Source organism: Aegilops tauschii, chromosome 7 (assembly GCF_002575655.3).
Source record: "Aegilops tauschii subsp. strangulata cultivar AL8/78 chromosome 7, Aet v6.0, whole genome shotgun sequence".
NCBI classification, from domain to species: domain Eukaryota; kingdom Viridiplantae; phylum Streptophyta; class Magnoliopsida; order Poales; family Poaceae; genus Aegilops; species Aegilops tauschii.
The window spans coordinates 591,255,357-591,275,482 of NC_053041.3; the positions used below are offsets into that span (position 1 = coordinate 591,255,357).

General features: G+C 47.8%; 1 pseudogene; it reads right to left on the minus strand.

Moving 5' to 3' along the window:
- LOC141027463 (rust resistance kinase Lr10-like) overlaps positions 1–3,415 on the minus strand; it is a 260,444-nt pseudogene extending 257,029 nt beyond the window's left edge.
- Positions 3,416–20,126: the final 16,711 nt, after the last annotated feature.

The following is a 20,126-nucleotide window of genomic DNA, read 5'->3' on the forward strand; positions in this document are numbered from 1 at the left end:
AGACACCTGTAGAGCATCTTTATAATCACCAAGTTACGTTGTGACGTTTGATAGCACACAAAGTGTTCCTCCGGTATTCGGGAGTTGCATAATCTCATAGTCATAGGAACATGTATAAGTCATGAAGAAAACAATAGCAACATACTAAACGATCAAGTGCTAAGCTAACGGAATGGGTCAAATCAATGACATCATTCTCTAATGATGTGATCCCATTCATCAAATGACAACTCATGTCTATGGCTAGGAAACTTAACCATCTTTGATTAACGAGCTAGTTAAGTAGAGGCATACTAGTGACACTCTGTTTGTCTATGTATTCACACATGTACTAAGTTTCCGGTTAATACAATTCTAGCATGAATAATAAACATTTATCATGATATAAGGAAATATAAATAACAACTTTATTATTGCCTCTAGGGCATATTTCCTTCATGAGCTCCATTCCTTTGTAATAATGTTGCAATTTCGATTAAGTTATGCATGTTGTGGATGCATTAGTTACAATTTTAGTAGAGCCCTAGAGTTTATTTTGTTGCTTGCAATGTTAGCACGCTCGAAATGTTTGGGTTACAATTCTTAGATGTATGTAATTTTCTGTTTATGAAACCTAAAATTGCTATGTGTTCTCATGTACCTAAAATATGTTAAAAAATATTGTATATTCTGCATGTTATATGTGACAATTTCGTTATGAATGTTATAAAAAATGTTCTAGTTATTTTAGAGTATTTTGAGAGCAGTTTTTTTCTCGTTGATGCCGATAAAAACATGGTATGTATATCCTACTTATATTATGTACCCAGGTTTTTAATTAATAGGTTAGTCCAATGATGATGCTCTTATTGTTCAAATGCATCTATCCCCTCCATGACTTTGTGAACGCAATCAACTGCCTCATTAGCCATTCTTTGCGGTTACAAGATCCAATGTGAGATAGAGTGCACTGTTGTTCAAGTGAAACTCGTAGGATAGTATACATGAGGCATGTCACTGCAGGGACGACTCTTACTTGGCCAGAGTTTGTACATCATCGTAGCATTTGTGGCCAGCATCGAGGACCGCGTTCTAGATGCCAATGTTGACCCATACATTGGGTCTTTTGCGACATTCGTGCACATGTTAAACAAGAGCAATGTTAAGAAGATGCCACTCCTAGTAAGAATTGCTTTGTGTTCTATGTCAACTTATTCATGTTTTATTTAAATCAAATATAGAATGCTGTTGCTTACTTGATTTACATATGTAGATGTGTGTTCACTATTTCTGTTTTGCAAAATAGAAACTCCCACGATGTGTGGTGTGTGGTGCCTGAGCAAATGCAGGTTTAGCATAGTGGTGAGTTGCGAATTGTCATCTCTGATATGATTGACATGGAAACCACCTACTTGACATTGCCCGAAGATGGATGCCTCATCGTCAATGGGTGGAACAAGATTCATGACATCTACATTAGCGAGGAATGTGACAAGTTGATCACCGTGCTCCACATGGGACATGATGCTGAGCCAGTCCTCTTCATGTGTGCCATCTATAATTGGGTGGTCCGACGAGTAAGCTTCATGTTTTTGATGTGTTATTAAGTATAATTTGTTGATGTTGAACTCTTCTTGTTAAGTACATTGTGGACGAGTAGACTTTGATAAATACTTTGTTTCTGGATTGTCCTTCAATTAAGCACATCATGTTTTTTAAAGCTATAGCTAGTACATAGCCTTTAAATATTTGAATTATCCTAGAAAAATATAAGATGATCAGTGTTTGTACTTTGCAATTAATTTCATCGAAAACATCAAACTAGATGTGCATGGATGCTTTTTAGAGCACAAATTAGCAGTAGCAGTGTGCCTAACAGCATAAGCGCTCCTAGCACATCAGACTTGCTCGATGTGACAATGAAGCCCCGAGATATCATCTCATGAGCTATGTACCCAACTGTCTCGGTAAGGCGTTGGAGGGCACAAAGTTGTTGTCCCTTGGGTACAGTTTAGCAAGGCCGAAGTCAGCAACATTGGGGATGAAATTATTGTCGAGCATGATGTTGTGCAGCTTGACGTCAAAGTGGAGAATCTACATGTCACAGCCCTGGTGCAGGTCCGCATCCACCACTAGCAGCTGGCCCTAGGCCATGGCAAAAAAAGTGCGGTGGCCTAGGGCCCATCTTGAATAAGGGCCCAATATATCTACGTATTGATCTTTTTATTTTTGAAAAAAATGTGAGTTCTAAAACATACCAACATCATTATAGGGTGGATAGGGGGCATTTGCCCTCCTCCCCTCCCGACGCATTTCATCACATATTTATTCAGTAGTTATTTATAGTTGTGTGCATATATCTTATAATCATCATTTGCATTATATAATCATATATACATGATGTATTGAGACTTTATTTGCTAATTAAAATTACATTTTTTATGTTTATGCCTTCATATTTTCATGATATGCGATGTATATCGGCAACATATCTATATTACTATGTCATAGTGTGTATGTCCATTTATCTCATTTGCACAAGAGCCTCCATAACGCTAGGCCCGGCTCTGCCACCCAGAAGAAAGAATCATCATAGTTGATGCTAGTGATTAGGTAAGTTGCCGTGTTGATCTGGATCCTCGCATGGTCATCATCGCTGCAGGAGAGCTTGTATGACGGGACGCCGCACTCTGGTGGATCCCCTCACCGCCGAAAATTATTGTCGAGCAAGATGTTGTGCGGCTTGATGTCAAAGTGGAGAATCTGCATGTCACAGCCCTGATGCAGGTAGTTGATACCCCTGGAAATGCCCAAAGCGATCTCATCGAGCTTGTCCCAAGAGAAAGTCTTCTCGGCCGAGAAGATGTACTTGTCGAGGGAACCTCATGGCATGTACTCGTAAACCGACGCTCTTCCAATTTCCTCTTAGCAGAACCCAACTAGATGCACCACATTGACGTGGTGGATCGTGCTGATGGTGGAAACCTCACTGATGAAGTCATCTCCATTGCAGCTGGAGCAAGAGTTCAACATCTTGACGGCCACATGAACATCATAAGCAGCAGTACACCCTTAAACATGGCGCCAAAACCTCCATGGCCCAGCTTGTCTCTGAACCGGTTTGTGATTGCAGCGATATCTATGTAGGCATACCTCGTCGGGGCGATAATATGCTACGTCCGAAGGAACTTCTCGACAGTGTCGATGGTGATCCTTGTTTTCCAATACTTGTGGGTAAAGAAGACAAATACAGCTGGCGGCGCAAACATGAAGCTGCATAATACTGTAGCAAGAGAATTAATTGATCATGTTGGTAGCTAGTGTTGAGTTATGTGATGCGAATGCGTAGCTTTTTGATAGTAGATGAGTATACTAGCTAACTAGCTAAAGACTAAAGGGGTAATTAATTACCGGCAAACCACTTGAGAGCCACCATCGAATATGTTGTGGCACTCACAGCGTAATATTTTGTATTCCAGGCCCTGAATTCCAGAAAATAGGCAATTCCAGATAACTACCTCAGCCGGCAATGTCCTGGCCCACACATTATCTTGCCAAGGCTCCAGACGAGATCAACCGACTCTTTCGCCCGTGACTACTCTAAGAGACATTATAGATCGGGTAACGGACATTTCCATGGCACCATTGGGGGGCAATGAAAAAAAATAAACTCTTGAAGGGGTAAAGGTAATTTCCTTCAATCTATGCAGTTACAGAAAAATTTGTTTAAAAAAATCCCAAGGCGGGGGGGGCTTTCGTTCAGGTGGGAAGCAAGCAATTATAATATTAATATAGAGGGAAGGGAACTCACCACCTGCTGGACTAGTACTCTGAAAAGCAGTTGGCGATGCTTGACTTCCCGCCACGATCCTACATGAGAGAGCATGACGGCGAATCCCACCCTCATGCCTGCGACGACATCTTGGTAGTTGTAGCGGTACCTGTGCTCGTAATGGTGGAACAAAGGGGTCATGCCCAAGTACCGACAAGAAGGTTCAAGGCCTCCAACCGCAGCAGTGTGGTCGTCAATTGACACATAAACGAAAAAGGAGCTCGTGTTGTGGCAAGCCACTGGCGAGTACACACTATTATTGCTTGTCATAAGTGACTGCGAGCAGTTTATGAAGCTAGCCCACCAATCAGAATGAGGGGCTAGCTCGATGAGCCCGTCCGGCCCCTGGAGGCCATCGTCCAGACTAAGGTATTCTGTCCTACTGGCCCGGACATAGTGGGGGAAACAAGGAAGTTGGTTCCGACGAGGAACAGGGCAGCTGCTCTGCTTCTGCAGGTCCGCGTCCACCACCCACAAGGAAGAATCTCTAGTATTAAAGGGGGATGTGCAGTCGTTGTGATGGTTCAACCATCCCTCCCCCTCATCGCGCGTTCGCTACTCCCCCGTCTCTCCATCGTAAACAAACCAACTGCTGTGATCCGAAAAAACACGACCTCATGTGATCGCTTCTTCCCCGAAAAAAAACCCTATCGTAAACAAACCACGAAAACAACTGCGACCAACTAACGCACGTCGCACGCCCGGTCTCTCCAACCCCCTCGCTCCCGTCTCTATCGCGTGAAAAGTATCCCCGCCGCTCCGCCCACAAACACCACCGCTCCCACCCAGAGCTCTCGATCCGGCGCTATGTGCCACGCATGGCCATTGATATCTTCTGCAACTGCTCCCCTCCTCGTCCACCTCATGGTAGAGGTGGCCGTCGTCTTGTCCGTGCCTCCATGGACGACGCTGCTCCGCCACCCGATCTCCTCTACACGACAACCCTCCCTTCTCATCGTCGTCCGACGCTCATCTCCTTCGCTGTCGTGTTGTCGTCGTGTCGGTCGCCAGCGTGCCCTGTACCACATGCTCGACACCGCCGCCGCTAATACGGACTGACGACGACTCAGACGCCGAGCTCGACGGATCACTGCTCGGCTGCTCCTGTTGGCCGCTGGTCCCAGTCCCAGTCCCATCGCGCCGCTAGTACTGACTTTCTTCATCGCGACCAGTCCTTCACGGACCCCTTGCATGTCTTCTCAAGCCAAGCGCTGCTCCACCTCCCTTTCTTTATCAGATGCTGGTCGACGGGTTTTGCTTGGTACTAAAATTGCCGCTTTCTGTTATGCATGCGCAGTTCTGATTCCTGTAGTGTGTGCTTCCAGTTCCAGTTCATCAATCATCTCGACCAGGACGGTACGTGCATCAAACTATTTGAGTGAGGATGTTCAGTTGGCTCTGAATTTTCTCTCTTATTGGATAGTCTGCAATAATGTGCACCGAGTACCCTGCTCTGTGTGTGTGTGTGTTTGAGAACACCCTACTGTGTTTTTGCAAGTCACCTGAAACAGCTCGTGCTATACTTTTGCAGGCAATTGCTTTAACTGAATTATGCAAGCGATCAATCCAGCATGTGGTGTTTTTGCCACAGTGGTGGCAGAGGCTGACGACACTTGTGGACTCATGCAGTTTGAATGTTTTAATGAAGACTTGATTTGATTGCTCTAGCTGAAATTTTTTCTTACTTGTGGCCGAGCATGTGCGTCACGTTGGCCGAGCATGTGCGTCCAAAGCGCGGCCGTGGGCTCTTCGTCGGCTCCGGCCAGCTCTCACGTCACTGTGCAAGGCCGGGTATGCGACTCTCAAGGGTGGACAATGAGGGCATCATCACCAAATGGGTCCTGTTGGGTTCACATGCCGTGTTCACCTATCCACCCATATCTGCCTGTCCGTTTGCCGACCCAAACGGACAAAAGGCGAAGAAAATTCGGGTATATGTGCTTTAGAGTTGCCCTTACATAATACCTTAAAGTAAACTAGATTTTTTCATGGATGAGCTTACCCAGGCACAATCAGCCGCCGTCTCCAAAAAACTAAGGTTTTCTGCCTCCCGCCGGCGCCTGAGGGTTCTGTTTTTAGATTTTTTTTAAGCTTTGTTAGGGTTTGTATCGTGCTCAGGAAGGCGAGACGGCGGCAGCTCCCTGAAGATGGAATAAAGGTCTCCCCGCCTAGCCCCCGTTCCGGTGATGCGTCTAGCATCATCTGTGGGCGTGTGGAGGTGTGTCTCCGGCAGATCTGCCTTTGGTGGATTTGCTCGGACCTGTTTGTCGTTCGTGTTTGTTCGTGTGTCTTCAGATTGGATCGCGCCGGTTTTACTTTTGCAGGCAATTGCTTTAACTTATATGCAAGCGATCAATCCAGCATGTGGTGTTTTTGCCAGAGTGGTGGCAGAGGCTGACGACACTTGTGGACTCATGTAGCTTGAATGTTTTAATGAAGACTTGATTTGATTACTCTAGCTGAATATTTTTCTTACTTGTGGCCGAGCATGTGTGTCACGTTGGCCGAGCATGTGCGTCCAAAGCACGGCCGTGGGCTCTTCGTCGACTCTGTCGAGCTCTCATGTCGCTGTGCAAGGCCGGGTATCCGACTCTCAAGGGCGGACAATGAGGGCATCATCACCAGATGGGTCCTATTGGGTTCACATGCCGTGTTCACCTATCCACCTGTCCATTTGCCGATGTAAACGGACAAAAGGCGAAGAAAATTTGGGTATATGTGCTTTGAAAGTGCCCTTATATAATACCTTAAAGTAAACTAGATTTTTCCATGGATGAGCTTACCCAGGCACAATCAGCCGCCGTCTCCAAAAAACTAAGGTTTTCTGCCTCCCGCCGGCGCCTGAGGGTTCTGTTTTTAGATTTTTTTAAGCTTTGTTAGGGTTTGTATCGTGCTCAGGAAGGCGAGACGGCGGCGGCTCCCTGAAGATGGAATAAAGGTCTCCCCGCCTAGCCCCCGTTCCGGTGATGCGTCTAGCATCATCTGTGGGCGTGTGGAGGTGTGTCTCCGGCAGATCTGCCTTTGGTGGATTTGCTCGGACCTGTTTGTCGTTCGTGTTTGTTCGTGTGTCTTCAGATTGGATCGCGCCGGTTTTACTTTTGCAGGCAATTGCTTTAACTTATATGCAAGCGATCAATCCAGCATGTGGTGTTTTTGCCAGAGTGGTGGCAGAGGCTGACGACACTTGTGGACTCATGTAGCTTGAATGTTTTAATGAAGACTTGATTTGATTACTCTAGCTGAATATTTTTCTTACTTGTGGCCGAGCATGTGTGTCACGTTGGCCGAGCATGTGCGTCCAAAGCGCGGCCGTGGGCTCTTCGTCGACTCTGTCGAGCTCTCATGTCGCTGTGCAAGGCCGGGTATCCGACTCTCAAGGGCGGACAATGAGGGCATCATCACCAGATGGGTCCTATTGGGTTCACATGCCGTGTTCACCTATCCACCTGTCCATTTGCCGATGTAAACGGACAAAAGGCGAAGAAAATTCGGGTATATGTGCTTTGAAAGTGCCCTTATATAATACCTTAAAGTAAACTAGATTTTTCCATGGATGAGCTTACCCAGGCACAATCAGCCGCCGCCTCCAAAAAACTAAGGTTTTCTGCCTCCCGCCGGCGCCTGAGGGTTCTGTTTTTAGATTTTTTAAGCTTTGTTAGGGTTTGTATCGTGCTCAGGAAGGCGAGACGGCGGCGGCTCCCTGAAGATGGAATAAAGGTCTCCCCGCCTAGCCCCCGTTCCGGTGATGCGTCTAGCATCATCTGTGGGCGTGTGGAGGTGTGTCTCCGGCAGATCTGCCTTTGGTGGATTTGCTCGGACCTGTTTGTCGTTCGTGTTTGTTCGTGTGTCTTCAGATTGGATCGCGCCGGTTTTACTTTTGCAGGCAATTGCTTTAACTTATATGCAAGCGATCAATCCAGCATGTTGTGTTTTTGCCAGAGTGGTGGCAGAGGCTGACGACACTTGTGGACTCATGTAGCTTGAATGTTTTAATGAAGACTTGATTTGATTACTCTAGCTGAATATTTTTCTTACTTGTGGCCGAGCATGTGTGTCACGTTGGCCGAGCATGTGCGTCCAAAGCGCGGCCGTGGGCTCTTCGTCGACTCTGGCGAGCTCTCATGTCGCTGTGCAAGGCCGGGTATCCGACTCTCAAGGGCGGACAATGAGGGCATCATCACCAGATGGGTCCTATTGGGTTCACATGCCGTGTTCACCTATCCACCTGTCCATTTGCCGATGTAAACGGACAAAAGGCGAAGAAAATTCGGGTATATGTGCTTTGAAAGTGCCCTTATATAATACCTTAAAGTAAACTAGATTTTTCCATGGATGAGCTTACCCAGGCACAATCAGCCGCCGCCTCCAAAAAACTAAGGTTTTCTGCCTCCCGCCGGCGCCTGAGGGTTCTGTTTTTAGATTTTTTAAGCTTTGTTAGGGTTTGTATCGTGCTCAGGAAGGCGAGACGGCGGCGGCTCCCTGAAGATGGAATAAAGGTCTCCCCGCCTAGCCCCCGTTCCGGTGATGCGTCTAGCATCATCTGTGGGCGTGTGGAGGTGTGTCTCCGGCAGATCTGCCTTTGGTGGATTTGCTCGGACCTGTTTGTCGTTCGTGTTTGTTCGTGTGTCTTCAGATTGGATCGCGCCGGTTTTACTTTTGCAGGCAATTGCTTTAACTTATATGCAAGCGATCAATCCAGCATGTTGTGTTTTTGCCAGAGTGGTGGCAGAGGCTGACGACACTTGTGGACTCATGTAGCTTGAATGTTTTAATGAAGACTTGATTTGATTACTCTAGCTGAATATTTTTCTTACTTGTGGCCGAGCATGTGTGTCACGTTGGCCGAGCATGTGCGTCCAAAGCGCGGCCGTGGGCTCTTCGTCGACTCTGGCGAGCTCTCATGTCGCTGTGCAAGGCCGGGTATCCGACTCTCAAGGGCGGACAATGAGGGCATCATCACCAGATGGGTCCTATTGGGTTCACATGCCGTGTTCACCTATCCACCTGTCCATTTGCCGATGTAAACGGACAAAAGGCAAAGAAAATTTGGGTATATGTGCTTTGAAAGTGCCCTTATATAATACCTTAAAGTAAACTAGATTTTTCCATGGATGAGCTTACCCAGGCACAATCAGCCGCCGCCTCCAAAAAACTAAGGTTTTCTGCCTCCCGCCGGCGCCGGCGCCGGTCCGTCCCGTCCCGTCTCCGGTGGCATTAGGGCCATGGAGACGGAGTGGATCTCGGCCCTTGCTGGCGGGAGGGTTCTGTTTTTAGATCTTTTTTCAAACTTTGTTAGGGTTTGTATCGTGCTCAGGAAGGCGAGACGGCGGCGGCTCTCTGAAGATGGAATAAAGGTCTCCGTGCCTAGCCCCCGTTCCGGTGATGCGTCTAGCATCATCTGTGGGCGTGTGGAGGTGTGTCTCCGGCGGATCTGTCTTTGGTGGATTTGCTCGGATCTGTTCGTCGTTCGTGTTCGTTCGTGTGTCTTCAGATTGGATCCTTTTGATCTACACTCTTCATCTACGGCGGTTGTTGTTCTGATGCGTTGGTTCTATGGGGCCTTAGCATGATGACTTCCCGACTGTCTACTACAACAACGTTTGCCCGGCTCCAGCAAGGGAGGGGCGATGACAGCGGCGCGCCTTCGGCTCGCTTCAGTGCTTGTAGTCGTCGCTAGGTGGTCTACGGATCTGGATGTAATTTTTATTATTTCTAGTGTTCGTTGTACTACCATGATTGAAGATGAATAGATTGAAAGTTTTTCCCGAAAAAAAGGTTCAATTTTAATGGGCAAATTGCTGTGTTTTTTGGAGTTCTTTCTTTTGTTGAATGCCCGTGCGATGAATGTATGTCATCCATGGGAAAAAGTTCATTGGATTTGATAAACGTTCATTGAATTTGAAAAAAAGTTCACCGAAAATTTGAAAAAAAAGTTCATCAAATTTGGAAAAAGCTCATTGGATTTGAAAAAAAATTCGCCGAATTTGAAAAAAGTTCATCAAAATTTGGAAAAAAAAGCTCATCAAAATTGGAGAAACATTTTGAAAAAAGTTCATAATTTTGAAAAAAGTTAACGGAGTCTGAGAAACATTTCGTGGATTTAAGAAAAAAAGAGAAACTAAAGGAAAAAAGAAAATAGAAAAAGGAAGTGAAAGAAAAGGGAGCGAAAGAGGGTTAGCAGTCACAAGAGATGCTGTTACCGTGTTGGTTGGTGCGCTCCATGTCCTCGCCCGCCCATTTTTTGTGCAGTTTTTTCACAGAAAAAAACCAACTAAATGGGCCGGCCCAGCGCTGATGGCGGGTGTGCGTCGGTTTGCGGAATACAAAGAATCGATAGGAACCAGCCCGCTCGGTTCCACGGTTTTTAATTAATTAGTACCACACCGGTTGCTTCGGAGCGTCTCTAGCGGCTTAAAAATCCTGGTACTGACCGCTTAATGGCCGAGGAAAGCATTGACTGGACCAGCTAAGCTAGCTAGCTGGGCTAGCTCTGTTGAGGCATTATCAGACGACGCACTGACTGGACCAGCTAAGCTAGCTAGCTGGATTAGCTCTGCTGAGGCAAAAGCGTTCACTGGCCTGGCCACCCAGTTGAAGTAAGTCTTTTTTTTCTCTCTTCCTTCTTTTTTTTACTCCATCCCATGACGGATTTTGTTCATTTTCCTTTTTGAATTTTTTTCTCCCACAGACTATTAACATTTGTCTTGTGACATCGTTGCTGCCACTCTGGTGGCAGCGTCGGCGCCTAATTCGGCATGATGCAGCTCATAAACTTGGATGCGTGATTTGTGTGAGCTAAAACAATCCAGCAACGACACTCCCATGCCACTCTACAGCGGCACGGCACCAGCGACGGTGATGAAACAACCCGAGGACAAACCTCTGAAAATCAGCCTCTCAGTCAGACATAGGCATTGTGTCTTCCTTGGGTTTTTACTCCAATTGTACAATGGATTGTGTTCCTTTTATTTTTCGATTTTTTTGGCCCACAGACTATTAACATTTGCCTTGTGGTATCCCCACAGACATTGTGGTCGCAGAGGCACCTCCCTAGCAGTAATGGGACATGCAGATTGGCAATGCTTTATATGGCCTCGACGTCGAGGTGTACGGTGGCGGTGTCGGCGTCTGAGATGGCATGATGCAGCTCATAAACTCGAACGCGTGATTTGTGTGCGCTAAAACAACCCAGCAATGATTTGTGCGGTTCAAACTAATAGATTCCGTCGCATCCCAGGCCTCACTCCGATTTGTAATATATGTGGGGCCGATGACGAAACAGGCTTCCATATGGCACAATGATGCATGTTTGCAAGGGCCCTTTGGCACAAATTGAAGGATGTATGGAACTTCCCCCCTAAGCATGAAATAGAATACACAGGGAGGGATTGGGTCCTGGTCCTGCTAGATAAGGTGAGTGAAGATATGAAACAAAAATTTATGCCATTTTGGTGGCGTGTTTGGCACCATAGAAATGATACGATCTTCGCAAAAGGTAAAGTGAAAATTTCTCACTCTTCTCGTTTTCTGCAAAACTACCTTGTAAACCTCCGCTTTATTGCGGACGGAATCTCTGAGATAGATCGAAAAGGGAAAAGTCATATGGTTAAATTACCAAATGTGAAACAACATGATAATCCAAAGGAAAAAGGATGGCAAAAACCAGAGCTTGGATGGGCAAAGGTCAATGTTGATGGAAGTTTTGTGGAGGAAAGTAGGAGTGGAGCGTGAGACGTTGTGGTTCGTGACCATGATGGAAGAATTATTTTATCAGCTTGGGATTATATACCACGGTGCAATGGAGCCGATCGTGCGGAAGCCATGGCTTGCCTAGAAGGACTACAGAAGGCGATGTCTGGTATAGATGGCAAAGATGCTCAACCTCTCGTCTGTTGATAGATCGGAAGTTGGAGCGATTGCGAAGGAATTTCAAGCCATCAAACAGGGAACAGAGAAGTTAGAGTTTGCAAAGTAGATAGAAGAGACAATAGTTTAGCTCATAGTCTTGCCCAGTTTGAACGTAGAGAGTTGCGTGGTGGGGTTATGCAAGGTACAGTGCCAACATGCGTGTTGAGCGTGGCCTTGCGCGATTGTACGAACTATGTTTTCTCGACTTAATTAATACAACTCTCTATTTCAAAAAAAAAAACCCAACAATGACACTCCCATGCCACTCTACAGCGGCACGTCACCGGCGATGGAGCAACCCGAGGACAAACACCTGAAAATAAGCCTCCTAGTCAGACATAGGCACTGGGCCACACAGATCCGCACTGGGGCAACAACCACTTGAATCCCTGCCCAGATCCCTAGATCTGCATAGTACAAAGAAGCTAGATCTTGGCCAAGGCACTAGATCCGCCTACATCCATGTACTTAAAATGATGTTACATTTAAGTTAGAAGTATTTTCTCAAGAAAAGGGAACTTAGAAGATTAGCTTGACGGTGCATGTCATGTAACCCGACAACTACCTAAGGTCATCTCTAAGTACATCCTCAAAATCCCCCATTTAACCTCTCGGGGGATTTTGGACAAAATTTTGCACCTGCCAGGCCCAGTGGGCGCGAGGCGAGATGAAAAAAATACCAAAAAGAACATTCTCGCGAAGAATCAAACTTGCGACCTCGCTTCTAAACCTCGTGTGCTAGCCACTACAAGAGAGGAAAGTTGTGGATTTTGTGAAGCGTGAAACTATTTAATGACATACTGCAGCGGCGAGATTTGAAAACTTTTTTGAATTATTTCAAAACAGCTTCTTAAAAAAAATTGCATTTAAAAAATCCAAATATTTTTAAAATCCCAACATTTCTTGAAAATAGGAACAGCTTTTGGAAATCTGGACATTTTTTAAAAAATTCGAACAAATTTTGTGAACATGAACAATTTCTGAAATCGCCGAACAATTCTTGGAGTGCGTTTTTCAAAATTCTAAACATTTTGAAAAACATACAATTTTTTGAAAACGCGAACATTTTCTGGAACACGGTCGAGCAGGCGTACTAAGTTGAACAAACTTGTCTGAGAGTGATACAATGCCCTATCACTTCTTTTGTATAAATTTTATCTCTTTCGTAATTGTACGTCACAAAGTCTTTTTCTTTTTGCCTTGAGAAATCTCCTTATCGACCAAGCCGGGGTTCCGCAGCTTGGATTTTACGATGTAGGACCCCTTTAGGCCGCGCTTGAAAGCTCTGGATTATTTCACACCCGTATTCACCCGCAAAAAAAATGTTTCACACCCGTGCTAAGGATATAATTGTAATTTACTCATCACTGGAAGCAACACGTAAAATACAGTCATAATGAAACCGACGGGCCGAAGTCTGTAACGAAAACCGACGAGTTACGTGTATAATCTGAGAAACTAGTGTATATTTTACCAATTGAAAACGACCAACCAATCGCTTCGCCCAAGACCATCTGCTTTTATTTACAAGCGGTTTTGGCTGGAAAATTGTATAAACGCATACACACTTTGTGGTTTGAACTGAATTTTCTATCTCTACTCCTAACTAGAAGAACGCCCGTGCGTTGCAACAGGGTCACATTACCTTTAAGAGTTCAATATTAATATTCTCATACATATCAAGTGACATTGGCGACCTTTTTTACATCAAATCCTCACACACACACACTCTCTCCCTCCCTCTTCCTCACTCTCTATCCCCCTCTCCCTCCCTCTCTCTCTCTAACACACACACATATCCATCTTATTGGGTACGGGACCATAATCCATCTATTTCACACACACACGCTAGTGCATAACAATATGGATTATGTGTATTATATTTGCCACCACAACTGAGGGAATTAATTTCATGTAAATCGGCCAGCCACAGCTCCAAGAATACGCGGAGGAGGTGGCCCGGGTCGGCGTTGGTGCCGTCCGGCGTGGGCCACAGGCCCGCTTCCAAGTGCGTCTGCGCGCCGGCCACCCACGCCGGGTCCTTCAAGTGCCGCTTCCACCGCACCAACTCCCAAGACCACGGCCACAGCCAGGGCCAGGGAAGCCCCCCTTCTTCGTCCCCTTCACCGGCCGCGGCCAACGCGGTGCTGCGGCACCCGGCCTCGCCGTCCTCGTCCTCCGGCAGCGTCGCGACCCAGTGAAGCAGCCCAAGCATCGGCCTCGAGAATCAAGAACGCTCGACAACGGAGAGGGAAGGGAAGATCATATACATGTCATAAGAAAGGGAGTTTATTTACTGCTCCCTCGATGTATTGTTTCCTTTGTTTGGAGATTGATTACCATCCGTGAGTTAAAGTTTTTTTTCAAGGATGCGTCAAAAGCTTGACGCATCAGAAGCATAGATAGAAAGTGCCAAGAATGGAAAACAAGTCTTTACAACTCCACGGCTTACAAAGCCAAAAGGATGATCCACATGCGGATCACTCGCCGCTATCCAACCTCACTACTCTACGTGGCAAGGAGCCGTGCTCACGGAGCAAACCCGCGGCCCTCCAGTCCTGCCCCTCCTCGTCAATCCTCCTAAGCACTACCTCTGCCGAGGGGGAAGCACCATTGAACACTATGTCATTCCGGTGTCTCCAGATCGTCCATGCCACAAGGGTGACCACCGTCCAAATCTCTTTCCTTAGCTGCCTCTGCGGAGTGAGGGCGGTCCACCATTGCACCAAGGTAGCATCTGCCGTAGGCATCCAAGAAGGCTTACCCCACGCATTGGTAATACATGATCAAACTTGCCTAGCAAACACACACCCCAACAGCAAGTGGTCAATGGTCTCCTGGGCTTGGTCACAAAAAGGACATGCAGAGGGGTGAGGCAAGTGACGTCTTTGGAGTCTATCTGCTGTCCAACATCTGTTCCGTGCCGCAAGCCATGCAAAGACCTTGCAAGTGGCCGGCGCCCTGGATCTCCAAATCTGAGTAGCGCCGTTCGCCTCAATCCTACCCGCAAAACATGCCATGTAAGCGGATTTAGCCGAGAACTGCCCAGTGCTGTCCCAAGCCCAATGGATCCTATCCTCCGTCCCTGGCGTGAGATCCACATCCTGCATTCTGTCCACCAGAGCAATGAACTCGAGTAGAGCACGCGTAGTCATGTTCGGGGAAATATCTTGCCACCATTCTTCCACCATGGCTTGCCTGACCGTCTTCAGCCGCGCTGGCTTTCTCACAAAAGCATACAGGTTAGGCATTAGCTCCTCAATCCGGCCATCCCAGAGCCACCAATCAGTCCAGAAGCGCGCTGATTCGCCGTCGCCAAGCACGCAACATGTTGCCGCTCTGTAGATCCCCAAGGACTCGCACGAAACTTGCAGATTGAACTCGTTCCAAGGTCTGTGGGGGTCAGTTCTCTCGAGCCATGGCCATCTTGCCCGCAGCGCCGCGTTCAACAGTCTCAAATTGGGAATCCCCAGGCCGCCGAGCTCCTTGGGCGTGCAAACCTGATCCCAAGCCACCAGGCAGTGGCCTCCCTGCACGTCTCGACGCCCCTTCCACAGAAATCCATGGCAAATCTTGTTGGCTGCTGTAATAGTCTTGACAGGCAGATCGATCGCCATCATGGCATGAATAGGCATGGAGGCAAGCGTAGTACGAATGAGCTCCAGCCTGCCCGCGCGGAAGAGAAGCCTGGCCTGCCAGGCAGGCAATCGGTCAGCCACCTTGTCGATCAGGTACCGTAACTGCGCGGCCGAAATCTTTCGTAAACCCAAGGGCAGCCCAAGGTACTGACAGGGCCAACCCAGCACCTGACACTCCATCTCGGTGGCGATCTGAAGCACCTGCTCCTCCGTACATCTGATTGGGTGGTTTTATGTGGCTTGTTGGTCGGTCATTAAGGACGACGTGATGGAGGCGTTCGGTTCCTTACAGAGACTGAATTTCCGTGGTCTCACGTCCATTAATCAGGCCTTCATCACTTTGCTACCCAAGACGGCAGCCGCGATGGAGATCCGGGAGTTCCAACCCATTAGCTTGATACATAGTTTCCCGAAGCTTGTGGCGAAGGTGTTGGCTATTCGGTTGGCCGAGGAGATGCCGGACTTGGTCGGGGCGCACCAGAGCGCGTTCATCAAGGGGAGATGGCTCCATGACAATTATATGATGGTGCAAGGGCTGGCTAGGAAGCTACATGCCACTAAGAAGGATGCGGTGATGCTCAAGCTAGATATTACGAAGGCCTTCGACACGGTGAACTGGGCCTTCTTGATGGATGTGTTACAGCACATGGGATTTGGAGCCAAGTGGACGTCGTGGATTGCCGGTTTACTTGCATCTTCTTCCACTAGGGTGCTGCTCAATGGCATTCCCGGTGAGATCATCTACAACAGACAGGGCCTGCGGCAGGGGGACCCAGCCTGGCCACTTCTGTTCGTCTTGGTGATGGAAGCTCTTCACCACCTCCTGCGCTCGGCCTCGGTGGCTGGGGTGCTGCGGCCTCTCGCGCCCAATGGCCTTCGGAGTACCACGTCCATATATGCTGACGACGTGGTTACTTTCATCAAGCCAGATCTGCAGAGTCTCAGGGCATGCACGGTGTTGCTTCACGACTTTGGCGCGGCGTCGGGCCTACACACGAATCTAATCCGTGAGTTAAAGTAAGGTTAATGTGATTGAGCGATTTTTCTGAAAATCAATTATTTGTTTTCTAATTAATGTGATTGAGTGATTTATAGTAAGGTTAATTAATTTAGGTTTGATCTTTAGAGATTGTTCGTGATTGATTCTACATTACTAAATAACTTGCGCCAGTATGGAAAGTTCTGATCTGTTCAGATTTCTTTCGTTGTGTGAGAGGGTGACACAAAAATAAACCAATGAAGTAGTGGGAGGGGACGAAAAAAAATCTACGAAAAAAACATGGGAGGTGGGACGAAAAAAACCTGGAAGCGAGACTACCAACTGCTCCATTAGGAGTAGAGATGGACTAGTTGGTGGGATTGCGTCCCAGTTTATTTTCGTCCGGTTTATTTTCGTCTGATTTATTTTCGTCTGGTTTATTTTCGTCACCTGTCATCATCATCTTCTCACGTTAGTTTTTTCACCCTTCTAATAAAAAGTTTCCTAACCTTTTCAAACTTTCCTGACCAGGCATGTTACAAACGGGCAGGAACAGATATCACTCATTAAATAATAAAATCCAGTTTCATAGCAATTAATTTCAAATCCTAACTTTCCTAAATCAACGATCCCTGCCCTTTCTAACAATCAATCCAGTTTCATAACAATCAATTACAAATCATAACTTGCGCACCTTCCATTTCCGCTTTTCCCTCTATCAAATCTGGGATAGAGAAATTAAAAAAATCAGCAATAGAGCACCCGCTCGAAGAAAAATAAAATGGCTTCACCTTTTTTCAGACTCCCAAGCGAGGGATAGGTCTTTTGCTCGCTCGCACGCCGCCGTCGTCCCCATCCTGCATGCCTCCACCGCCGCCCCCTCGATCCTTCTCAAACGCCGTCGCCATCATCTCGCTCGAAAGCCCCGGTACCCTCTTCGTTCCTCGGTGCCTTCTAACGGAACCTCACCATGCTGTCTCACCTTGCCGCAGACCTCGTAGCCGACGACGCCCGGATTCCATGGATGGAGGTCTTGAAGTCCAGGTTCACATTGGCCCGTCGGTGACTTGTCGATCTGCTCCTCGCCGCCACAAGGTACGTTATTCTTACCCCCTTGCTGCGCCCTCCCGTAGACATGCAAATAGTGGCGATATTGGTGGCTCCTTCAGTTTTGTGGAGCAGTTCGCATCATATTGTGGTCCGCGATAAAGGATTGTGTTTCTACTTTTGTTTCTGCACATTGTAGTCGGCGGTCGCAGCAACGATTAGTTCTCCTCTGCCATGTCCGCCCATGATATCTGCGGCTTCTCCACCATCAGCTGATGTTGCCACCATTGCGGTGCGGCGGCTACAGATCGGAATTCCGCCTGCTGGACTCAAATGGCATATGCTACGGGGCAGCCAGATCGAGTCCCACCCCAAGGGTTTGACCTTTTTGATCCAATCTTGTGGTAGGTGCGGAACTCACTCCTAGGGCGACTCGGGCGGCCAGAAACCTAGCCGCCGCCGCCGCCGCAAACTCCCTCCTCCTCTCCCTCTGCCGCCGCCGGAAGACGCCGTCGGCTAATCCCGGGGGCCGACGGCGGTGGTGGGGGATCTCCTCTCTCGCGCGTCTCTGGGGTGGGGCGGACCCCAAGGCGTGTGGTGTCGCGACCGATCTGGGATCTGCGGCGCGGCGGATGGCTGCAGGCGGCGGGAGGCCGGCCCGTCCTCGGACGGCGGTGGCTTGGCGCGGCGGAGGCAAGGGTGCGGGCGCTGCGGATGGTCCTTCGGGCGGCAGCGGCCGGCTTGGCTGCGGTGGCGTGCTTGCTGCCTTCAGATCGACGACAACGGCGTGGAGGGCCTGGTGGTCTCGTCGGCAGCACCTCCGATCAGATCTGTTCTGACCGGTGCAGCCGGCGGTGGTGGTCATCTCTTCCGTCAGAGGTGGTCGGCCTGAGGCTGGGTGTTCGGATCTCGGGATCCGTCATCTGGCACCAGCTGTGAGTCGGGGAGACGTAGTTGCCGGTGAAAACCGAGCCGACGGCGGGCGATGGCGGCGTTCCACGTCATTACCTTGATGAAGGCATCGTCATGTGACTACCATCGACCCACTCGTATTGCTCCGGGGGAAACCCTAGGATCTGTTGTTCCAGACCGGACGATGGCGGCACTGCGGTGTCGTTTCTCTCTTAGGAGCATCGTTTTGCGGAGCAGCGCTGGAAGTCAGAGGCAGGAGGTGGAGCGGCTTCATCTTGCACGGAGCTTCGATGGAGATGTCAAGTCATGCCTGACCGACAGGTGCTACGCTTGGTCATGCCTGGTCGGCAGGTGCTACGCACGACAGATCCTCCAAGGGCTTCAAGCTGTGTCGGCTGGTGGTACTTGGCAGCATGGCGCTGAGGTGTATCAGTGGGGACCGCGACGTGTTTAGCTGTTTGCGCGCAAGGAGGAGGTGCCGTGGTGGCGTCGACGATAGCTGGACCGAGCAAGGTTGATGCATCAGTACAGTTCTGAAGATGGAGCGGTGGCAGTTGGCGGCGGCGGCCTCTGAGAGCACGCCGGACCAGTGTGTGCCCTAGACCCGGCAAGTGGCTAGGTTGGGGTCTCATGTCTTAGATGTTAGGCTTGGCTGCGATGTCTGTTTGGTATTAGGCCCAGGCTATCTGCGCCCCTTCATCAACTGGATAGGTGTAGCGACAATTTGTTGCTTAGACGGCGGCTTTAGTCTTACTGTTGCATGACTTTGTAAGGTCTTGTGAGAATAATTAATAAAGTGGCCGTATGCATCCCCCAGATGCAGAGGCCGGGGGTCATCCTCTTTTTCTAAAAAAAGGTGAGGATCACTGATGATGTGTGCAAGGTTGATACAACTGGGGCTGTAAGTGTGTTAGGGTGGCTCAGGTACAACATTCATTGACCAAGATCTGATGGTGTCAATTAGGAATTCAACTTATAGCCCTCTGGTTTTCTGGAGATCAATCTTCATGAATGCACACACATTTCCGGTTTATTGTGCTCATGCCTGATATTATGAATTTAGTTGTGTCCGTCGATGCACGCATATTATTTGTGTGCTTCCATGCAAGCATATATTACATAAAGATACAAGCCAGCTGCTAGCAAAAGGAATTTTGTTTGTCCTTGATACGGTTGACCTTTTAGAGGAAGAGCCCTGCAGAATAATTTGATTATGTTTCCATGGATATCCGGTAATTTCATGTCTTGTTTCATGAAGTGTGCTCTTCAATCTTCTCAAGCTGATATATTAGGTGTTGGTTTCTTCATCTCTAAAATCAACACTATCTAATAATAAATATCTGAAATCTTTGCAGGTAGAATTAGTGCTTTCACAACACTCGGCGGCAGCTAAAGCTGTAGTTTTTTGTGTACCAGATAATCGCCTTCAAGAGAAAATTGTTGCTTATGTTAGCATCATGCATGACTGGAGGTGGGTTGACGCAACAATTAATCACCAAGGAGAACACGCGGAAGTATCTCTTATGTCCATCAAAGCACATTACAGATTGAAAATTTCGAGCAGGTTAGCAATCTTAGTTACCATATTTTCGAGTAGAATGCCCTACTTCTTGAAATCGTCGACTCACGGCTCAAGTAGAGCAAACAAATGAAGGAAACATGCTTTAGATATCGGTGCATCATGTAATTCCTACTTTTCTTTTCTGCAGAGAATAGTCACTATGTTTTTTCAGGCGCGATACAGATTTATTTAACATTCTGGAAGTTTTTTTTAAAGCGTACATGGTCTGCATGAACACGAGGTCACTTCATCTATTTTTAAGCCACACCA